The 19,873-nt window shown below is 40.0% G+C and overlaps 2 long non-coding RNA genes across 2 annotated transcripts; both read right to left on the reverse strand.

Annotated features, from left to right (window-relative positions):
- Positions 1-2,537: 2,537 nt before the first annotated feature.
- On the reverse strand, positions 2,538-5,323 carry LOC123288260 (uncharacterized). Its single transcript, XR_011505518.1, has 3 exons — positions 5,191-5,323; positions 4,579-4,712; positions 2,538-2,671 (listed from the first exon to the last, which is right to left on the reverse strand). It is a non-coding gene; the product is annotated as an uncharacterized lncRNA (long non-coding RNA).
- Positions 5,324-6,960: 1,637 nt separating this feature from the next.
- Positions 6,961-18,026, reverse strand: LOC139045979 (uncharacterized). The gene is made up of 3 exons (XR_011505519.1): positions 17,849-18,026; positions 17,125-17,242; positions 6,961-7,062 (listed from the first exon to the last, which is right to left on the reverse strand). It is a non-coding gene; the product is annotated as an uncharacterized lncRNA (long non-coding RNA).
- Between the last annotated feature and the right edge of the window lie 1,847 nt (positions 18,027-19,873).

Consider the following 19,873-nt stretch of genomic DNA (forward strand, 5'->3'; position numbering starts at 1 on the left):
ATACATATATATTGATATACGTGGTACAATGTCAAATTTTATATTGTACATAGTACATTTGATATTGTACTATGTACAATATCAAAAATTTATATAGTACAATATCAAAACCAGGAAACTGATATACATACATATGTATACTGCGGTACAATGTGTGTGTATAGTTCTATGCCTATGTTTTATCATACTTGTAGTTTTGTGCAACCACCACCACACTCAAGCACAGAATCATTGCATTAATGTAGAGATCTCCCTCACACTACCCTTTATATTCACAACTACTTTCCTTGGGTCACCATCACCCTAACACCTGACCACCACTAATCTTTCTTCATGTCTATAATTTTGTCACTTCAAGATTGTTCGATAAATGGAATCATATAGTATGTGACTTTTTGAAATTGGCATTTTTCACTCAGCATAATGCCCTTGAGATCCATCCAAGTTGTTGAGTGTATCAGCAGTTTGTTCTTTTTCTTTATTGCTGAGTAGTAGTTTATGGTATGTATGTAGCACAGGTTGTTCAACCAGTTGCCTATCGAAGGGCATTTTGGTTGTTTCTAGTTTGGGACTATTACAAATAAAGCCACCATGAACATTTGTGTAAGGTTATTGTGTGAACATGTGTTTTCATTTCTCTGGTAATAATGCCCAGAAATGTGATTACTGAGTCATGAAGCAAGTATATGCTTAGTTTTTTAAAAAACTGCCAAACAGTTTTCCAGAGATGCTGTACCATTTCACAGTGTATGAGAGATCCAGTTTCCCTGCATTCTCACCAGCATTTTGCATTGTCAGTATTTGATGTTTTAGCTGTTTTAGTAAGTATGTAACAATATGTCATCATGTTCTCAATTTGCCTTTCCTTAATAGGTAGTGATATTGAACACTATTTCATGTGCTTATTTGCCATCTGGATATCCTCTTTCATAAAATGCCCCTTCACATTTTTGATCCTTTTGTAATTTTTTTTTTCTTTTTACAATATAGACTTTTGAGAATCCTTTATAGATTTTAGATACATGATATTCATGTTATTTGAGGTGTGAAAATATTTTTCTCTCTGTAGCTTATTTTTTCATTTTTTAACAGGAGATTTTGCAGAAAAAAAAGTTTTACTTTTGATGAAGCCCAATTCACTGAAGTGTTTCTTTTATGGATTATGCTTTTGGTGTCATGTCTAAGAACTAGGCGCTGGGTTCCAAAGATTTTCATCTGCATTTTCTTCTAAAAGTTTTATATTTTACATTTAAATTTATGATCTATTTTGAGTGAATTCTTATATAAAATGCGAGACTTGGTCCAGTTTTCTTTTTCTCTTTTTCCTTTTCTTTCTTACTTTTTCTTTTTTTGCCCGTGGATATCCACTTGCTCCAGCACCATTGGTTGAAAAACTATCCATCCTCCGTTGAATTTCTTTGCACCTTCGTCAAAAGTGAGTTGGTGTGGGTCAATTTCTAGATTCTCTACACTGTCCCATTCATCTGTGTGTCCACTCCTCCCCAGTACTCATCTTCTTGATTACTATAGCTACATAAAAGTCTTAAATTTGGTTAGAGTAATCCCTGAACTTTATTTTTCTTTATCAAATTTGTTTTATCTATTCTAAGTCCTTTTCTTGTCCACACAAATTTTAGAAAAGCTTGATCCACAACTATTAAAACTTTTGCTGGAATTTGGATTGAAATTGCATTAAACTAGGAGATCAATTTGGGGGGAAATTGGCATTTTCACTATGTTCAGTGTTTTAGCTGATGAATATGGTAAGTCTCTCCATTTACTTAGATCTTTGATTTCCTTCATCAGCATGTCAGCATACAAGTCTTGTACATGTTCTGTTCGAATTTTACTTACATATTTCTTCTTCTTTTTTCAGCGATTATAAATAGCAATGCATTTTTAATTTTTGTTTTATTTCTTCATTGCCATATATAGAGATACAAATTTATTTTCTTTTATTTGAACATGAATTTTGCAATCTTGATGAACTCCCATTAGTTGTAAGAGTCTTTTTCTGGGGTGGGACATTCCTTGGGATTTTTTATGTAGACTACCATATCACTGAGGATAGGAATAATTTTATTCTTCCTTTCTGATCTGCATGTGTTGTAAATACCCCCTCCTCACCCTGCTGATGAAGGCGGGGTACCTTATCCTAAACAGTATGAGATGACTGAATACACAACACTCAAAATGGACAGAGGAGAGTGATAGCAGTTTATCACATATACTCACAGCCTGAGGGAGGAGGATACTGCATTCTATGTAGGGCCACATGAGGGTTTCTCTCAGGAACACAGTGAACAAGCAGGGGGGTGTGAGAGGCAGGCTTTGTAGTAACAAGAGTATGGGGTCCTTCTGGTTCCCATGGGAGGATGTTTTGGTTTGTGTGAATAGTTCAAGGGGCTGGCAGGAACTGAAGCCCTAGGCTGAGGATCAGGTGGAATGCAGCTGTTCAGGCTGATAGAAGTAGCCAGGTGGGCAGTCTTTTCTGCTGGGTTTGGGGAACATATCTGGTGAAAGCAGGAGAACTCACCGTTAGGCCTTTGGGACATTTTGAGGCTTGAAGATGTCATGGCAGCACTTGAAACTTCAGATCTCACAATATAGCATGGCATTTATTTCCTTTTTTGTTTTGTTGTGCTGGCTAGGGCTTCTGTTACTATGTTAACTGAAAAAAGAGAAAAGCCATATGACCAACTAGATAGAATTATAAAATATTGTTTGACAGAATTCAAACCTGTTCTTAATTGTTAAAAAATCTAATATTAAAAAAACTAGCATTAAAAAGGAATTTTCTAAATCTAAGAAAGGATTGCTACCCTACTGCACACCTCAGACTCAATGGTGAAATATTTAAAAATGTCCCCATGATTTCTGGAGTACTGGAGGTGTCAGACAATGAAAAATGGCAAAAAAATAAATAATAGGTACGAGGGTGGGAAAGGAGTTAAAATTGTCATTATTTACTTTTGACATGATAATTTATATTTTATTACATAAAATATTTGAATGTTCCCCAAGTTAAAACTATTAAATAAGATATATTCAGAAAAGTCTAGCTTTCAATTCTGTTTCCATTACTCATTCTCTCTCTTGCCCTAGAGGCAACCATTTTTTAAATCCTTCCATTGTTTCTCTTTACAAATGTAAGTAGAATGGAATAGAATGGATATAGCTATATATTCCTAAACTTCTCCTCTATTTTATTAAAGAAAATGTTGTATATTACACATACTGTCCTGTACCTTTTTCCAAATAAATTTAGAAATTATTCCATTACAGGGTACAGAGAGCTTCTCATTTTTTCTTCGAGCTGCAGAGTATTTCATTGTTTGGATGCACACTAGTGTATTTATACATTCCCCCTTTTTTCCAAGCATTATCTCTGATTTCTGTCATGGTAAGATGCATACAGGATTCTCCTGTGACAGACAGTTTGTCACAAAATCTGAGTCTCAGAAATACATAATACAAAGTTGTAACTTTGTCCTGATGGCCTTCTGAGACCACTTATGGGAAAAGTACATCCCCAAAGAGTCAGCATGCGACTGATTTTCATTCAAGAGATAGTAAAAAATATTGAGGTGTTGAAGCCCACCATTAACCAACGAAAGAGGAATTCAAGAAGTACCCTGGTTTAGATATTTTCCTAAAGATTGGAAAAAAGAGACCAAAGAACATGATTATAAAAATCTTGAAGGCAGCACATCTGTACCAATTATGCGTATTTCTTACACTTGTTTTTCCCTCTTTGTATCCCAGGATGTGAAGGACCTTCCGTTTTTGTCTTTGAGAATGAAAAGATGGAGATCACCATGATATGGGGTCATTAAGGGCTTTCTCCGAGCTCAGGTAAATATTCCTAGTTGCAGAATGCAAGAGAAGCAAGAAGAACTGGGGAAGGAAGCAAGGAAAGCTTCCTGATCCATATGTGACCAAAATTCTGGAATATAACTGAAGACTATTATTGCATTGTGATGGAATCCTCTTTTTCTCTCCTTTTTTCTACCTCTTGTTCTTGAAGCTGCATGAAGCAGATGATTTTTACTTCATATTTATTTGATAAAAATTTTGTTAAAATTGTGGGCAGAAAGTGAGTTCAGATGAGAGGGAGGCCATAAGGGTTGAATACAAAGGGGACCAGGAAAGAATGAAGATAAGGGACTGCAATCAATATTGGGGACTTCCAGGCCTAGGGCAGGGCCTGAGAAAGCCATCGGGGAGAGCATTTTCTGCAGGGTCACTGAACCAGAAGCAAACGAGATCCTGAGAAAGCATTCTCTTGGTGAAATAAGAGTCAAGTAGGAAATCTCATGCTGGGAAGAAGCTTGAAGACAAAGTTCTCCCTTGAGAGTCACTGTCTTCACTTCAGCTCAGGAGCCCTGCAGAAGACAGAGGAGAGTGCTGTTTCCAGACCTAACACTATGAGCAGCTTCCTCTCCCCTCACTCAGAGCATCATAATAAAGCACTGCAGTAACGAGGAGAAAATAATTCTTAAGTTACCCCGAGCCAATGCGACTTTAGAGAGCAGGCCATTTTATTAAGTGGAGAGAAGCGGTTTTACTGCAAATTACCTGATCAGAATTCAAAGTCTTTCCCATTATTTCTTCTCCTGGCTTGTCGTCTCTCCCATCTGTTCTAGGATAACCAAACCAATCTCTCAAAGAGGATTAAAGAGCATTACCTGTTGGCTGAGGTTCGGCATGTCCTGGGAAAGAGAAGGGAAGATACATACTTAAAAGATATGGAGGCAAGTCTGTCCCCAAATACAATGTCCCCAGACCCTGATCCCCCAACTGAGATTTCTCTAACACCACAACTCACATCACGTGATGCCAAGGCAGAGAGGAGAGCAGAAACTGAGAGTGTGTGACCCATGAAGTTCCTGTCACACAAATCCAGTGTAATTTCATCAGCCTTAATGGCACTTGAGCATTTGCTCCAGGATCTCGATCCATGATCTCCATGCATGTTGACCCTTCCCTTACTGATATGGGCCATAACTATTCATGTTTCAACATAGTAACCAAGGATGTTTGACTTCTGGATTTCCAAGAAATTTGAGGTTGAGTAGGTAAAGAAAGGTTTTAAAGAGGACCACTGGTATACAGAGAACTAAGTTGAGCAAAGCCATGTTTCTTTCCCCAAAGTTCTGTGTGAGTCTCAGCTACCGGCAGGGTCCTCACCTTTCTGGTTCCTGCAGTGGATGAGCAGCCCCAGCCTAAGGAAGAGCAGCCCCAGCACGAAGCTCCCGACTCCACTCAGCATCTTGCATCTGCGCAGACCCAGACGGGGCCCCTGAGAATAGAAGCCACTTTTAGTGATTTTTACCACAAATCCACCTCCTCTAATTGAGACTTTGGGATTGACAGCTTTGAGAATGGGGGAAGAAGGCTGCCCTGGAAGAACTATAATAATTGGCTATTTCTGGAAAAGAGATTGAAAAATCATAATAACTAGCTACAAGTTTCAGGCACTGAACTCCTCTAAATATTACAGCTTTGACATAAGCCACTAGTTCAACAACTGACAGAAGAGGAGACTTGGACTCCATGAGGTTGAATAGCTTGTCTAGGGTGACAGAGCTAATAAAAGGCACAGATGAGATTGGACTCCCTTGGTGTCAGGTAGGTCCCTACATTGTAGAGCTTGTGCCTCGTCTCAGATCACAGTGAACACTCAGAGCAACAATGCCAGGAGTATAAGTCTAGCCAGAGGCAGCAGACTGGAGCCCAGGGCCAGGGGGAACCATGACCTGTGATATCTTGAGAAGGCTCAAAACAGGGACAATCATTTTTCTGCCTACCAGGTATAATTGCCTCCTCAGGGGGTACAGATATTTGTAGAAACTTTCAGAAGATTTCTATTAAAGAATATACAGGGCTATGCCTTGTCAGCTGTGCTGAAGCAGAGGAGAACCTGGAGCAAATGAAAATATGGTGTGGGGAGAGGAGAAACCTGACAATCAGGGATAACCAAAGTCTCTGCCTTGGTGGGTGAGGAATTTATGGGGTCAGAGAGCTTCTCACTCCATTCCACTGTGACAGGGCTCGTCAGACTTGGGTGCTCCACTTGGCAGGTGTAGACCTCTCCACTCTGAGGAACAGTTTCAAGCATCACCATGGTCTGGAAGGTCCAGTCTCCATTACGGATCAGGCCTGTGGAGACGACCCCAGCCTCCTCTTCCTGGCCATTCCGGAGCCACCTGACTTCAATGTGACCTGGATAGAAGCCATTCACAGAGCAGACAAGGAGGTTGTGGTGCTGCAGGGGCTGGGTCTTTGCAGGATACACAGTGACTGTAGGCTCAACTTGGAGAGAAAAGGTGGAGGGAGTAAGTGAGGACGACAGAGTAAGTCTCCTTGGCTGGCTGCCTTTCTGCCTCCAGTCTCCAGTCCCCAGCTCCGGTCTCGGGCAAACCTCCCTCAAAGCTGCCCATGTTACTGAACAGGAGCCAGTGTCATGAGTCTTGAATTCAATCCTTATATCAGGAACCCTTTAGATTTGAAAGACGTTCAGGAATATTGTGGGACTTTTTCATATCTCAAAATAGTTATTTGTTGTTGAATTGAAGGGTTTACGAAATTTTGCAAGACATACAGTATATTAATTAAAAGTGTGATTTCTGGAGCTAGGCTGCCTGGGTTCAAATCTAGGCTTTTCTTCTTAATGGTTGATCTCAGGTGAGTTTTTAAATACCTCTGCGCCTCAGCTGTCTCATCTACAAAGGGGAGTAATAATACTAACTTACATCTTAGGGTTATATGAAGATCAATGGACCTACAATATGTAAAACAATGGCTGGAATTCAGCCTCCAATATATCTTAGCTATTTATTGTCTTGGTTTATCATGAAAGAAAATACAATTCAAAGTAGTGTGGAGAAATTGGGGAACAGCCATGGGATAGACGGTGACAGGGAGTGAAATCGTGAGAAGGCACCTCAATGTACTCACAGCTTAGAACAGCACAGAAATGGCTCTATTCTGGGACCAGGCAGGAATAGACAGAGGTGAGTCTCTAAATCTATGAGTTGAATCCCAGGAAAAGCTTGAGTCCTGAAGGAGAGGGAGAAGAGCAAGGAAAGCCTTCATTTAAAAAGTTCTTATGTTTACACTCAGCTGATCAATCTCTCTTTGCAAAAACATATCTGTTATTGGAACTGTTTATAATTTTATAATCATCTCTCCTTCTAAACTGACATTTGGGGTCAGGGAAGGTCTGGGACTTATTAATAAATGTGCTTAAGTTTTGAGTCAATTTCTGACACAACCAGGCCCTCAACAAATACAGCTATTTTAAAGAAAGGAGAACCCTCGGGGAGAGGGAGCAACACTTTTATAATACCACAAAATAGTAAATTTAATATTGATGGTATATCATTAATAACAGTTTTGTAGTATATTTCATTAGGTAAAAATGTTTAAATTCTTAACATGGAAAATAATAAACATAATCAAATATAAACCACAAACTGGAGAAAATGCTGAATCAAATATCAGCAAAGTGTTAATAATCTTACTGCATAGAGAACCCATAAAATCACTGAGAAGAACACAATGACCCAGAGATGACAGATAACAGATAATGGTCAGAACAGTAATTACAAGTGTAAATAAATATGTGAAAAAATGGAAGAACCTTAGAAATAAAAGGATAGAAATTAAAAATAAAAAGATGGAAATTTCTGAGTGGCAATATTGAATAAAAACTAACAAAGGAGAATGTGAGGTGAATTGTGTTACAACTGTACAAAGGAATATAACTACTTAAATACTATTAGCATTAAAAATAGTCACATCAGTATGCCAATATTAAGTAACAAAATTATTATTGATGAAAATAATAAGAATAATAAAAAATTTTCACCTGCACCCAGCTTAATCTTCCATCTGCAGGCTGCGTTGGGAGGCCTGGCTGGGCGGAGGAGACCCCTTGAATCCAGAGATATTTGGGATCCATTGGGCTTCTGTGCTTGGTGCAGACCTCCATCAGGAGCTGGAAGCTGGAGGAGGATTTGTCCTCATCACCACCTCCTCCTAGCTGCCTCCAACTAAAGGACACTCACCGCTCCCTTCTCTCATCCCACAGCTCTTTAACCAGTCCTTAAGCATGTCTCCCTCCTTGTTTATTCTGTAATCACTTGGTAAGTAATAACCTTGTTCCAGGCTGTGCTTTCCCCTGGGAATCCCAAGAAGAGAAAAGCAGACATCTCCTCTCCACTCCTGGAGCTTAAACTTTAGTGAAAGTGATGGCCATAAAACAACCACACAAGAATTTTTACAGGAGTGAGAAATGTGAAAAGTGTGGAGTTCTAGAACAACAGGATGGTTTCAATTACCTCAGAGTGCAAAAGAAGTAGTTTCTAAGAATGACATTTAAGATGTGACCTGAAAGGTTAAAGTTGGTGTGGAATAGGGAAGAGTCGGTGTGTGTATGTTTGGGGAAGCAGGGAGGCACATTTCAGGTAAAGGTAATACTATGTGGAGAAGCTTGAAAGACTTGATGAATTTCCTCAAGAAACCAGAAGAAACCAGTTCACTGAAGCACAGACAGTAAGAGGAAAGAGGTGAAAGATTACACTGGAGAAATAAAGTGGAGCCGGGGATTTTAAGCCTTCTAGGTGATGTTGGGATTTTGAATTTACACCAAATGTAGTGGGAAACTGCTGGAGTTTTAAGGAGATTAAAACCATAATCCTAATACAGGTCCATAATCCTTTTTCTGCTTTTCTAAATCTAGATAGCTCAGAAAACCAGATTTAAAAAAAAAAAAAATTGGTGTCAAAACTCATTTGGTGTGTCTGACCTGAAGAGATGTGGGGTCAAATATGTCTCTCAGCTCTTACTGGTTACATGTCCTTCTGTAGTTGCAATATGTACAGACATGCATAAATATACACATATATATCATATAAATGTATATATTTTGATGTTTTTGCCTTTATATTTACTTGAACTGTGTAATGTTGATGAGGATCAAGGCTGCCCCAGGGAGAAAAGCCCAAGGCATCCTGCCCTACATACTGATGTATATCATCCTCCAGGAAGCATAGGACATCCTGACATGATCCCATCTGATTCTTATCTAAAGTTACAGGACCACCCAATAACCAGACCCCACCTACACTGATACCATTTTAACGATGTTTCTCATGATCTTTCCTTTGTCTGGTAAAGAAATAACTCATATGCCTATGCCTTATAAATTTAGCTCTAACCCTCAACACATTGCAGCTCTCACTGCCCATGGGTCCTGTCCCCATGCTACTCCATGCTATTCTCTGAATAAAGGAGCACTACTGCCAGACTTTGAGAGTCCAAGAAATCGTTCTTTCGACTGCTTGGCTTGCCAAGCCCACATCAATGTCAAAAAGAGTTAAAGAATAACCTTGTGGTTAAAAGTGAAATGAATAAATGAAATCTTCTGATATCATCAATATTATGGAAAGTAGGATTACTGCAGAAATTTGAGGCACTTTACCAAAAAATATTTGTAGCAGTCACCACTATTTATGGCTTTAAAAAGTAAGTTGTTGAAAGTTAATAGAGATGTAATGACCAAGAAATTTTGAACTTTTTCATGAAACTTTGAAAAATGTTGCACAAGGCAAAAAATAAATATGAAGATCTGGAACTTGCTTTGATTGTGACAAATAAAAATGGCAAGTAATAGGATATATTGGAATATATTGATGAGGATTTTTAGGCTGCTTAATTTTAAAACGGTTTATGATGAGGATTTTAGGCTGGTTACTTTTAAAACTACAGATGAGAAGCAGGCTCCAAGGAGTGGAATTTGTTTGCCCCTTTGTTGGCACACATTTACATTTGTAAGGTAAATCTCTATCTGTAAAAGGTGCCTCCCTCTCTGTACCAGGAAGAAGAGAGATGACCTTGTCCCTAGAAGCTCTTAATGGGGAAGGCAAGAACTTAAGTTGGTTGCTGTCTGGCAATCTCATGTAACTGGTTTAGGGTGGTGGCGTCTAACCTTTCTAACCTTTACTTAATCCGATTTGATTCTTGTCTAAAAGTCATGGGATTGATGCGGGGTAGGTGAGCCGAGGAGTCGAAAGAAAGATTTCTTAGACTCTCAAGATCTGGCAGTAGTGCTCTTTTATTTAGAGAATAGTGTGGAATAGCATGGGGACAGGACCCATGGGCAGGCAGAGCTTCTGCTGCCGCCGCTTCTGCTGCCGCCGCTGGCATGGGGACAGAGCCCATGGGCAGGCAGAGCCGCTGCTGCTGCCCCCGCTGGCATGGGGACAGGACCCATGGGCAGGCAGAGCTGGTGCGTGGGGACAGGACCCACGGGCAGTCAGAGCTCCTGCTGCTGCTGCCCCGAATTGAGGGTTAGGGCCAAATTTAAGGCATAGGTATGTGAGTTATCTCTTTACAAGACAAAGAATATGTAAAAAAGTTAAAATGGTATCAGTGCCCGTTTGGTCTGGCCATTTGGTCTGGCCATTTGCCGGTCCCACAACTTTTAGATAAGAATCAAACCGGATTGAGTAAATGGCAGAAGTCACCGCTTGAATTTTATCCTCGGCTAAAGACAAAGGAGGATTTGTCGGGGGGTGGGTCAGTTAGATGAGGTTGCCAGACAGTAAACAACTTAAGTTCTTGTCTTCCCCATTAAGAGTTTCCGGAGATAAGGCCATCCCCCCTTCCTCCTGGCTCAGAGAGGGAGGCATCTTCACAGATAGAGGTTTCCCTTAGAAATGTAAATGTTTCCCAACAAAGGGGCAAACAAATTCCAGAGAGGGAGGCATGGAGATTTCCTTCACAAATGCAATCATCTCTGATCAAAGGGCAAACAACTTCCGCTCCTTGGAGCCTGCTTCTTATCTGTAGTTTTAAAAGTAACCAGCCTAAAAATCCTCATCAGGATCACCCAATGACCAGACCCCACCTGCACTGATACCATTTTAACTTTTTTTTTCATGTTCTTTCCTTTGTCTTGTAAAGAGATGAATCATATACCTATGCCTTAAATTTAGCCCTAACCCTCAACTCGCGGCAGCAGCAGGAGCTCTGACTGCCCGTGGGTCCTGTCCCCACGCACCAGCTCTGCCTGCCCATGGGTCCTGTCCCCATGCCAGTGGGGGCAGCAGAAGCAGCAGCAGCAGAAGCTCTGACTGCCCATGGGTCCTGTCCCCATGCTACACTATTCTCTAAATAAAAGAGCACTACTGCCAGATCTTGAGAGTCTAAGAAATCTTTCTTTCGACTCCTCGGCTCACCGACCCCGCATCAATATGAGGAAGCCATTTGGTGTAAACCTAATTCGGCCTGACCTTGTCTTTCCAAAAGGGCCTGACCGAGGCCGTTGAGCATGCATTGTATATCTGCTTTAGAGATTCCCTATGGCAAGAGCAAAGGCCCTTGAGATAAAGGTGCAACTTCCCTCCCCCTCCCAACGTTGGCATCTCCTTAAGGATTAAGTATCTTTCCTTAGGCTAGAAACTGATTGCTGCGCTCACCTGTGACCGCCCAGCTTGAGACAATAGACTTGGCTCCTGCTACGCCCACCAAGATAGCAGACCCACTACCTGCTGTGTCCATCAAGTGCTGTGCAGACAGGGCAATCTTGTGACTACTGTGGGAGGGACATTTCCATCATATGTGAAACACCCTCTTTGAGGGTATATAACCACCCTGTTACCCCCACTTCTTTGGAGTTCTCTATTCCTTTGTGGAAAGACTCTCCCGGGTTATAATCCTAAGATTTAAGCTCAGAATAAACTCACCCAAATTTTCATTTATAGATTGGTTATGGATTATTTTCGTCGACAGTTCAATAGATTCAATCAGAAAGTGGCCAATTTGTGTAACTGTGTAGTTTTTTTTGGTAATGAAACAAGCTAAAATAAACCATGAAGAAACGAATCGGAAGGTGAGTGTGTGTATAAAGTGTGAGTCTAGAATTTTTAGAAGCACAGGGTAAAGTAGAGTTTCCAACCTTGGCACCATAGACATTTTGGACCAGATGATTCTTTGTGGTTGGGGGTGGTGAGGGCTGCTCTGTACATAGTAAGCTGTCTACCAGCGTCCTTGGCCTCTACCCACAAGTTGTCACAAGAAAACCCCAGGGTGATAACCAAAAATGGCTCCAGATGTGGCCAAATGTCCTGGGGGGAGAAGGAGCAGGGAGGAGGGTGGTGAGCTGTCCCTGGCTGAGAACCACTGGTGTAAACCACCTGAAAAAACTGTGATGAAGAAGCCACTGCTAATTATGGAGCAGCTGAGAATTACATTGACAAATTTGCCAATATTATATCTGTTGAAATCTTGGTCCTACATGAAAGTTATGCTTTTTAGGAGTCTGATCCCAGTGCAGAGCTACTTTTCCAACAAAATAAATTTTTTTCAGGACCGAAGTTTGCTGATTTCTTTGGCTTGTCAATCAGTCACTGTGATGTTGTGATTCACAATCTTCATCCCCTTTTGTGGCTCAGAACTCCTTAATTCTGTGAATTTATAAGTGATAAGAGTGATAAAGGTGTCTTTTGTTATGTTAAGGAGGCAACTTTTGCATCCCAACTTGTGATGGGGGCTGGTTTCCTGGGGAATTAACCATATGATTAGAAGGTTGGAACTTTCAGTTCCACCCCTGATCTCCAGGGAAGGGAGAGCGGCTGGAGGTTGAGTTCAATCACCAGTGGCCAATGATTTAATCGTGCCTGTGTAATTAAATCTCCATAAAGCTTCAAAAAGATGGGGTTCAAAGAACTTCTGGGTTCATGAACATGTGGATTTTAGGGGAGAATGGTGCACTCAGAGAGCATAGCATGGAAGCTAGGCATCTTTTCTCCATACCTTGCCCTCTATATCTCTTCCACCTGGCTGTTCTTAGGTTACATTCTTTTATAATAAAACAGTAATCTAGTAAGTAACATATTTCTCTGAGGCCTGTAAGCCACTTTATCAAGTTAATGAAACCCAAAGAGGGGATTTTGGGAACCTCCAATCTATAGTCCACTGGTCAGAAGCACAGGTGACAACTTGAACTTGTCATTGGCATCTGAAGTGGGAGGGGGCTGTCCTGTGAGACTGAGTCCTTAACCTGGGGCATCTGATGCTATCTTCATGTAGACAGTGTCAGAATTGAGTTGAATTGTAGTACACGCAGCTGGTGTTGGAGAATTGCTTGGTGGTGTGGAAAAAACCCCTGCACATTAGAATTGGTACCAGAACACTTTAGTCTTCAAGTCATATAATTTATCCTTCACATCATCTTCTTTCTTAATTTCTCTGCAACTGGTCCACTACTTATTTATGGTACTAACTACAGCGACAGCTGTTTTATTCCTATTCAATATCCCAACTATTCATTTTCTAACTTTTGGTCTCCTACTCCCAATAATACCAGTAGACATCAAATTAGCAGCCTTGGACAGATGTAGAGCTCTCATTTCCGTAGTCAATCCCCTCAAAAGGGGAAAAACTAAGAAAGAGATGACATTCTCATGTAGACATTATACAAAAATTGGGCAAGTCCCCAGACTTTGAGTAGAGATCTTCCTAAAGAGCCTTTTGCACTCCAGGGGATACATTCTGGACCAGACTGAGTCTAACTTGCTATTCAGAAATTCTCTCAGTACCTTCTTGACACATGAGAAAGTTAAAGTATAAAAATGTGTGAAGTTTTTGCTCACTGTAGCTTGTACGGTTAGCACTGTTAGTTCATGCTCATGCACCCAACTGAAAGCTACCAGATTTAGCACAGAAAAATACAGGATTCCCAGTCAAATTGGATTTTTGTTGTTTATTTGAAATTCAAATTTAACTGGGCATCCTGAATTTTATTTAGAAACTCTACCCCTACATACTAACAAAACCTCAGAAGGAGTATATTTAATATTTCATCGTAGTCTTCAACACATGCCCATGATGGCCTGCACATGGTGTGGACCCATAGGGGACTTTTCAAATAATAAATTCACAATGACTGTAAATTTCTACTACATATTGGAACGAGCAGGCCTTGCATCTCTCTCCTACCCTAAGACACACACTGGTGCATAAGCACATCAGAAATGTTATCAATTTAACCCAATCAAGCAACTACTCACTAATGGTGGTTAGAAGCCCAAACTCTAGAATCAGAAAGTCTGAATTTGAACATGAACTCTTCCACTTGGGTCAGTTTTTAACATCTTTATCTTTATCTCTAAAGTGGCTTTAGTAATAGCATATTACCCACAGGATTATTATTACTTGTGAAATTAAAGAGTGAATCTTTCTAATGAAGATCACATAATAAGTGTTCAATAAATATATTACCATTTTAATTTTTATAGTTCCTATGAATGCAGGCTCACAAGATCTTTCTCTTCTTTAACTTCATAAAGCAAATAATATCTTCATCATGATTTGTCAATTGTCCTCTATTAATATTATCAGTAATTACTGCTTTGAACACAGAAGGGCAGAAGCATTGGTTTATGTCTAATAATGGAGCGTATGTGAATCTAATGCAAATGGAATATGCTGACGTGGAAGAGAAGGACTTTGCATATACTCAGATTTAGACTATATAATCTGTGTTCTAGCACTAATTATGTGACACTGTGTTACTTAAATTCTTTGAACTTTAGATTCCATAAATATAAGGTTTTTAATTGTCACAGACATGATAGGATAGTTATGGGAATTACATACTGAAATCTATATGCCTGGTACGTAGTAACTGCAAAATGTTACGATGCTCCATGCTGATGGAGACCAGATTTGTTTGTTCATCACTCCATCCTCAGCACCTAGGTTAATAACTGGTGTATTCCAAGTTACTAATAAATTTGGATATATGATTTGATGACTTTTTGCATAACCAATCACCTCTGCATACAAGGGCACTTAAGTTCTTCCTTGCTGATGACTGAACATCTCTGGTCTCAAGTCCTCTGAGCTTCTCATCCTGCTCTTTTATTCTTATACTTTAGGTCCAGCTGACTCCCTGATCCCAGAGCACAGTCTTTCCCTGAGGTCAGCTACTCAGAAGAGTCATCTGTCATCCATCCTTCACTTCTTCAGCTCCCATTCTCTCTTCTAACGGTCCCATCCAGTTTCTATCTTGTATACTCCACTGACTGCATATGTCAAGTCCACCAGACCCAGTGCTCACTTCTCTGTCACGTTCTTACTTCACCCATCTCTTGGTGGTACTCACTGCAACTGGCCACTCTCTCCTCCTTAAAAAGAATCTACTGTCCTTCACTTCCATCCATCACATTCTCTTGGCTTTCCTCAATATCACTGGTACCCCCATCTCAGTCCCCTTTGCCGAGTCTTTGGCTCCTAGCCTTCTGCAAATGGCTCTTGCCCTCTTCTCTTCTACACCCACTCTCTCTCCCTGTGTAACCTCTCTACTTTCCTGGAATTTAATAGAGTACCTGTGTTGTGACACCATCAGCTCAGGCCTCCCCCTGAACTCCAGGCTCATATATTCAGTTGACCTCTTGACAGCTCCACATAAAGTCAAAAATTACTTCAAACTTAACTTAACCAAAGCCTTTATTCCTAAACACCCACTTCAAATTATTTCCTCCCACATCTTCCCTCTCAATAAACAGCACATCATCCACCTAGTTATTATGAAAGACAAATCCTTAGGGATAAGCTTAACTTTTCTATCTCACCACTCCACCATTTAACTCATTAAATGTCATACAAAAATCGAACCCAAATCTGTTCAGTTTATCTTGACCACTGTCTGTGTCACTACCACACTAAATGAAGCCACAAGTATGTCTTCCCTGGAGAATTCTACCATGGTCCTAAGTGGTCTCCCTGGCTCCACTTGTGAATCTCTACAATCTAATCTCCACATGGTAGTTAGAATTATTTTTTAAAAATTAATATGAATTGACTTTCTTTGTAACCTTTTAGTAGCTTCACATATCTTTTTAAATAAGACTCAAATTCTTACTCTTGCCATCAGGGCCTAATATGATTTAGCTCCTGACTTCTTCAATCTCGTCTTCTGCCACTTCCAAACTTGCTCACTATGCTTCAGTCACTCTAGCCTTGTTTCTGCCCCTTAAACACAGCAAACATCTTCCCACACTGCAGCCTTTCACATGTTCAATCTCTGTGAAAATCTTGTCCCGTAGACCCTTCACAGAGTGGCTTCTTCTCACCATTCATGCCCCAACTAAATGTCACTTTCTCAGGGAGAGCTCCCTAGCCACTGGAACTGAAGTCAGGTGAATCCATTCTCTCTGTTCCATAACTCTGATGTATTTTTTTCAGAGCATTTATTGCTCTCTGAAATTTTTTCTTTGTTAAACGTTTATGGGGTTATTGTCTTTCTCCACTGTCATTAGGTAAGTTCCATGGTAATAGGGGACTTTTTATCTTATTCAAATAGAATTCTCTGAGCCTAGAATAGAGTCCAGTATATAATATTTGCTCAGAAGAATATTTGTGTCAAAATGAATAAACCCAGCGTCCTGGGAATTGATCATTGTGGGGATCCCGGAAAGCAAGAAGGGGCTCAAGCTCCAACACTCTTTTATTCTGATGACATCTTATATCCCTTCAGTTTCTTTTGAGAAAGTCAGACAAACTTCCTCTTGTTCCTCATACTAGTAGGAATAAACATTCACAGGTAAGGAAAAGGTGATTTTAAGAAAGAGAGGATTTTTCCTTAAGTTTCAGTTTGTCCAGTGGATCTGTTACAGTGCTGAGGGTCTGTGCAAGCTTTGGGGATTTTCAGTGATGGTGATGACGTAGCTGGAGAAAGAATAGGGAAGAACTGGAAGTAGAGGTAACCAAACATGGCTAATTAAGGAAGACAGAGGGCATGATGAATGAATGTATGACGTTTGGGGCCAAGACTCCAGGAGGCCAATGAGTTCCTTTGACTTGCTTATTGACTTTCAACCCAATGGGTTGTAAACAACTTTCACACTCTCTCTGTTACCCTGTTCAGGGTGAATGCTTTCAACCATATAAAATTGCTAATATTTGACTATTTTTGGCTTATGAAAATAAAATTTCACATAGTTTATTCTATACTAATTGAATCCCTTCTTTGAGCTCAGACTGGAGAAAGGAGAGATGTAGGAGAAATGATAATATAGAAAGGTTCAAAGTAGATTCATAATGAACACTAACCTGTGCCAGGTTTTCAGAAGATGCCTTAAGTTCTTCACGGTGTTAAAGAACATCCCATAGATGCTCTTATTATAGAGTCATTCCAAGTTCTAAGGATCCTTGTTTCAGCTCCAGGGTGCTTTCCATGGGAGAAATAGAGAGCACTAATCTCAGCTTCTGTCAGAGACCCTCCAGGACAGGGATACAAGCCATACAAACATTGGGGTTCAGGGAGAAAGGAAAGGAGATAATGGGGGAGGCCTCTTGATACATCCTCACACATTAGGGTGAGGCACCAACATCACAGATCCTGTTGAGGACATAACACAGGGTCTTCTAATTCCTTTTAACTCCTTATAAAATTTTGAGAGAAACTTTCCCTTTATCAGCCATAACTCTACACAATAAAGGGAAACATTAGATAGGAATTATTTTGAAATTGTTATTTCTAAATCTTCTCAAGATCCTGTGGGAATGGAGCACAACGCTAGAGAGGTTTTACTGGAGGAGGGATGAGAAGGGATGGCCCATCTATATGGAGGCTCCTTATGCAGCTCTCATAGAGAGGACAAGCAACGAGGCTACTTTTGTTGTGGAAAGAATTGGGGATCCATATGATAAAGGTAGGTGGTCGTTGAAGAAAATGACACAATATTTCAAGGGTTGTTGCTTGGACACAGTGACAGAGCTTACTCCCTCCCTGCCCCCACCCCACAATAGCTCACCACCCAAAGTGTGCACTTACTTCTGGTGTCCCCAGCCCAAGTGGGAGGAGGACTCAGTACCATAAGTATTAGTGTCCAGGAGTCTCCAGGGAACCACAGACATGCCATGCTGGAGAACAGAAGATGACAGAATGCAGGAGAGCAAACAAGTCTCAGTGAGGAGTAGGACCCTTCTCCACTCACATCTCAAACAATAGTAATTATAGACCTCATTTCTTTGTTCTTGGATTGAGTGATCTCAGTGCTGAGAAGCAATCAGCATCAGAGATGAATAGCATCATCAGTTACTGGACAGATATTCAATTTGAGATTCGTTTTCTAAAACTTAGATTTCCTTCACTATAAGGTTTGTTTTCATTTGGTACTTAAAAGGTTTGATCCAGGTGTATCTGAATGATTTTAATTGGGCCCCTATTGCTAACCAACTCTGAGCTAGTCAGTGATGTGTACATAAGTTTGAGCCTTTTAGGAGCATTCATCTCTCTCACTTGAAGACAGAGCTGTTTTGACAAATGTATGTTTGTATGTCTCAGAGCTGAGGGGATGGCTGGAAGATGATTGCAAGTCAGGAGACCTTTAATCGAGCCTTTAATGCACTATAACTTAGTGCTGTAGTTTTGGGAAAATTAACCTCTCGCAGTTGAAATAAAGCCACTGTGATCTTTCAGGTATTTAAATATTAAAAAATGCTGTGATTTTGTGGACAACTCAAGAAGCAGCATCACCTGCCACGTGTTTGGTAACTGGGATTGACTGGGATATGACAGAATTATAGCTGTTAATTGGAGACTATAATCTGTACTTCCTTACAGGGATGGATGTCTCCGATAAACTAAAGACAATTGAAGGTGAGTCAATAATTTAACCTGTGTGAAAGGTTTTTCAGGTTTGTCTCCCGATGCTGTCACTGAGTTTAGTGTCACCTCCAGAATACAAATAAAGAGACTTTTATTTTGACGTAGTCCTACTTGTTTATTTTTGCTTGTTTCCTTTGCTTTTGGTGTCAAATTAAAAAATTCATTGCCAAAGCTGATGCCAAGAAGCTTATGCCCTATGTTTTCCCCTGGGAATTTTATGGTTTCAGGTCTTACATTCAAGTCTTTAATCCATTTTGAGTTAATTTTTATGTATGGTATAAGATAGTGTTCCAGTTTTATTCTTTGGCATGTGGCTGTCCAGTTTCCCCATCACCAATTTTGAAGAGACTGTCCTTTCCCTATTGTATATTCTTGCCTTTTTTATTGTAGATTAATTGACCATATATGCTTGGATTTATTTCCAAGCTCTCCATTCTGTTACATTTATCTGTGTTTCTGTTTTTATGCCAATATAATGGGCTCTCTGTTTTTGGGGGTTCTGCATCTGTGGATTTAACTATCCACATATCAAAAGGTCTATGTTGGTTGCCTCTGTACTGAGCATGTACAGACTTTTTTTTCTTGTCATTATTCCCTAAACAATACAGTATGACAACTATTCACATAGCATTTACATTGTATTAGGTATTACGAGTAATCTAGAGATGATTTAAAGTATACAGGAGGATGTGCATATGTTATATGCAAGTACTACACCATTTTATGTAAGGGACTTGAGCATCCATGGATTTTGGTATCAGTAGGGGAGTCCTGGAACCAGTCCCCTGTGGATACTGAGGGACAACTGTACTATCCTGTATTTTTAATATTGCTTTGTTACATGGTTTTAAATCAGAGAGTGTGATGGCTCCAGCTTCGTTCTTCTTTCTCAAGATTGCTTTGGCTATTTGGAGTCTTCTGTGATTCCACACAAATTTTAGGATTGTTCATTCTACTTCTGTGAAAAAATGTCATTGAAATTTTTATAAGAATTGCATTGAATCTGTAGATTACTTTGGGTAGTATGTACATTTTAACAACATTAGTTCTTTCAATCCATGAGCATGAAGTATTTTCCCATTTATTTGTCTTCAATTTCTTTCACTAATGTTGTATAGTTTCCCAAGCACAGTCTTTCATTCTTTTGATTAAATTTCTTCCTAAGTGTTTTATTCATTTTGATGCAGT

Source organism: Equus asinus, chromosome 8, assembly GCF_041296235.1.
Source record: "Equus asinus isolate D_3611 breed Donkey chromosome 8, EquAss-T2T_v2, whole genome shotgun sequence".
Lineage (NCBI taxonomy): Eukaryota > Metazoa > Chordata > Mammalia > Perissodactyla > Equidae > Equus > Equus asinus.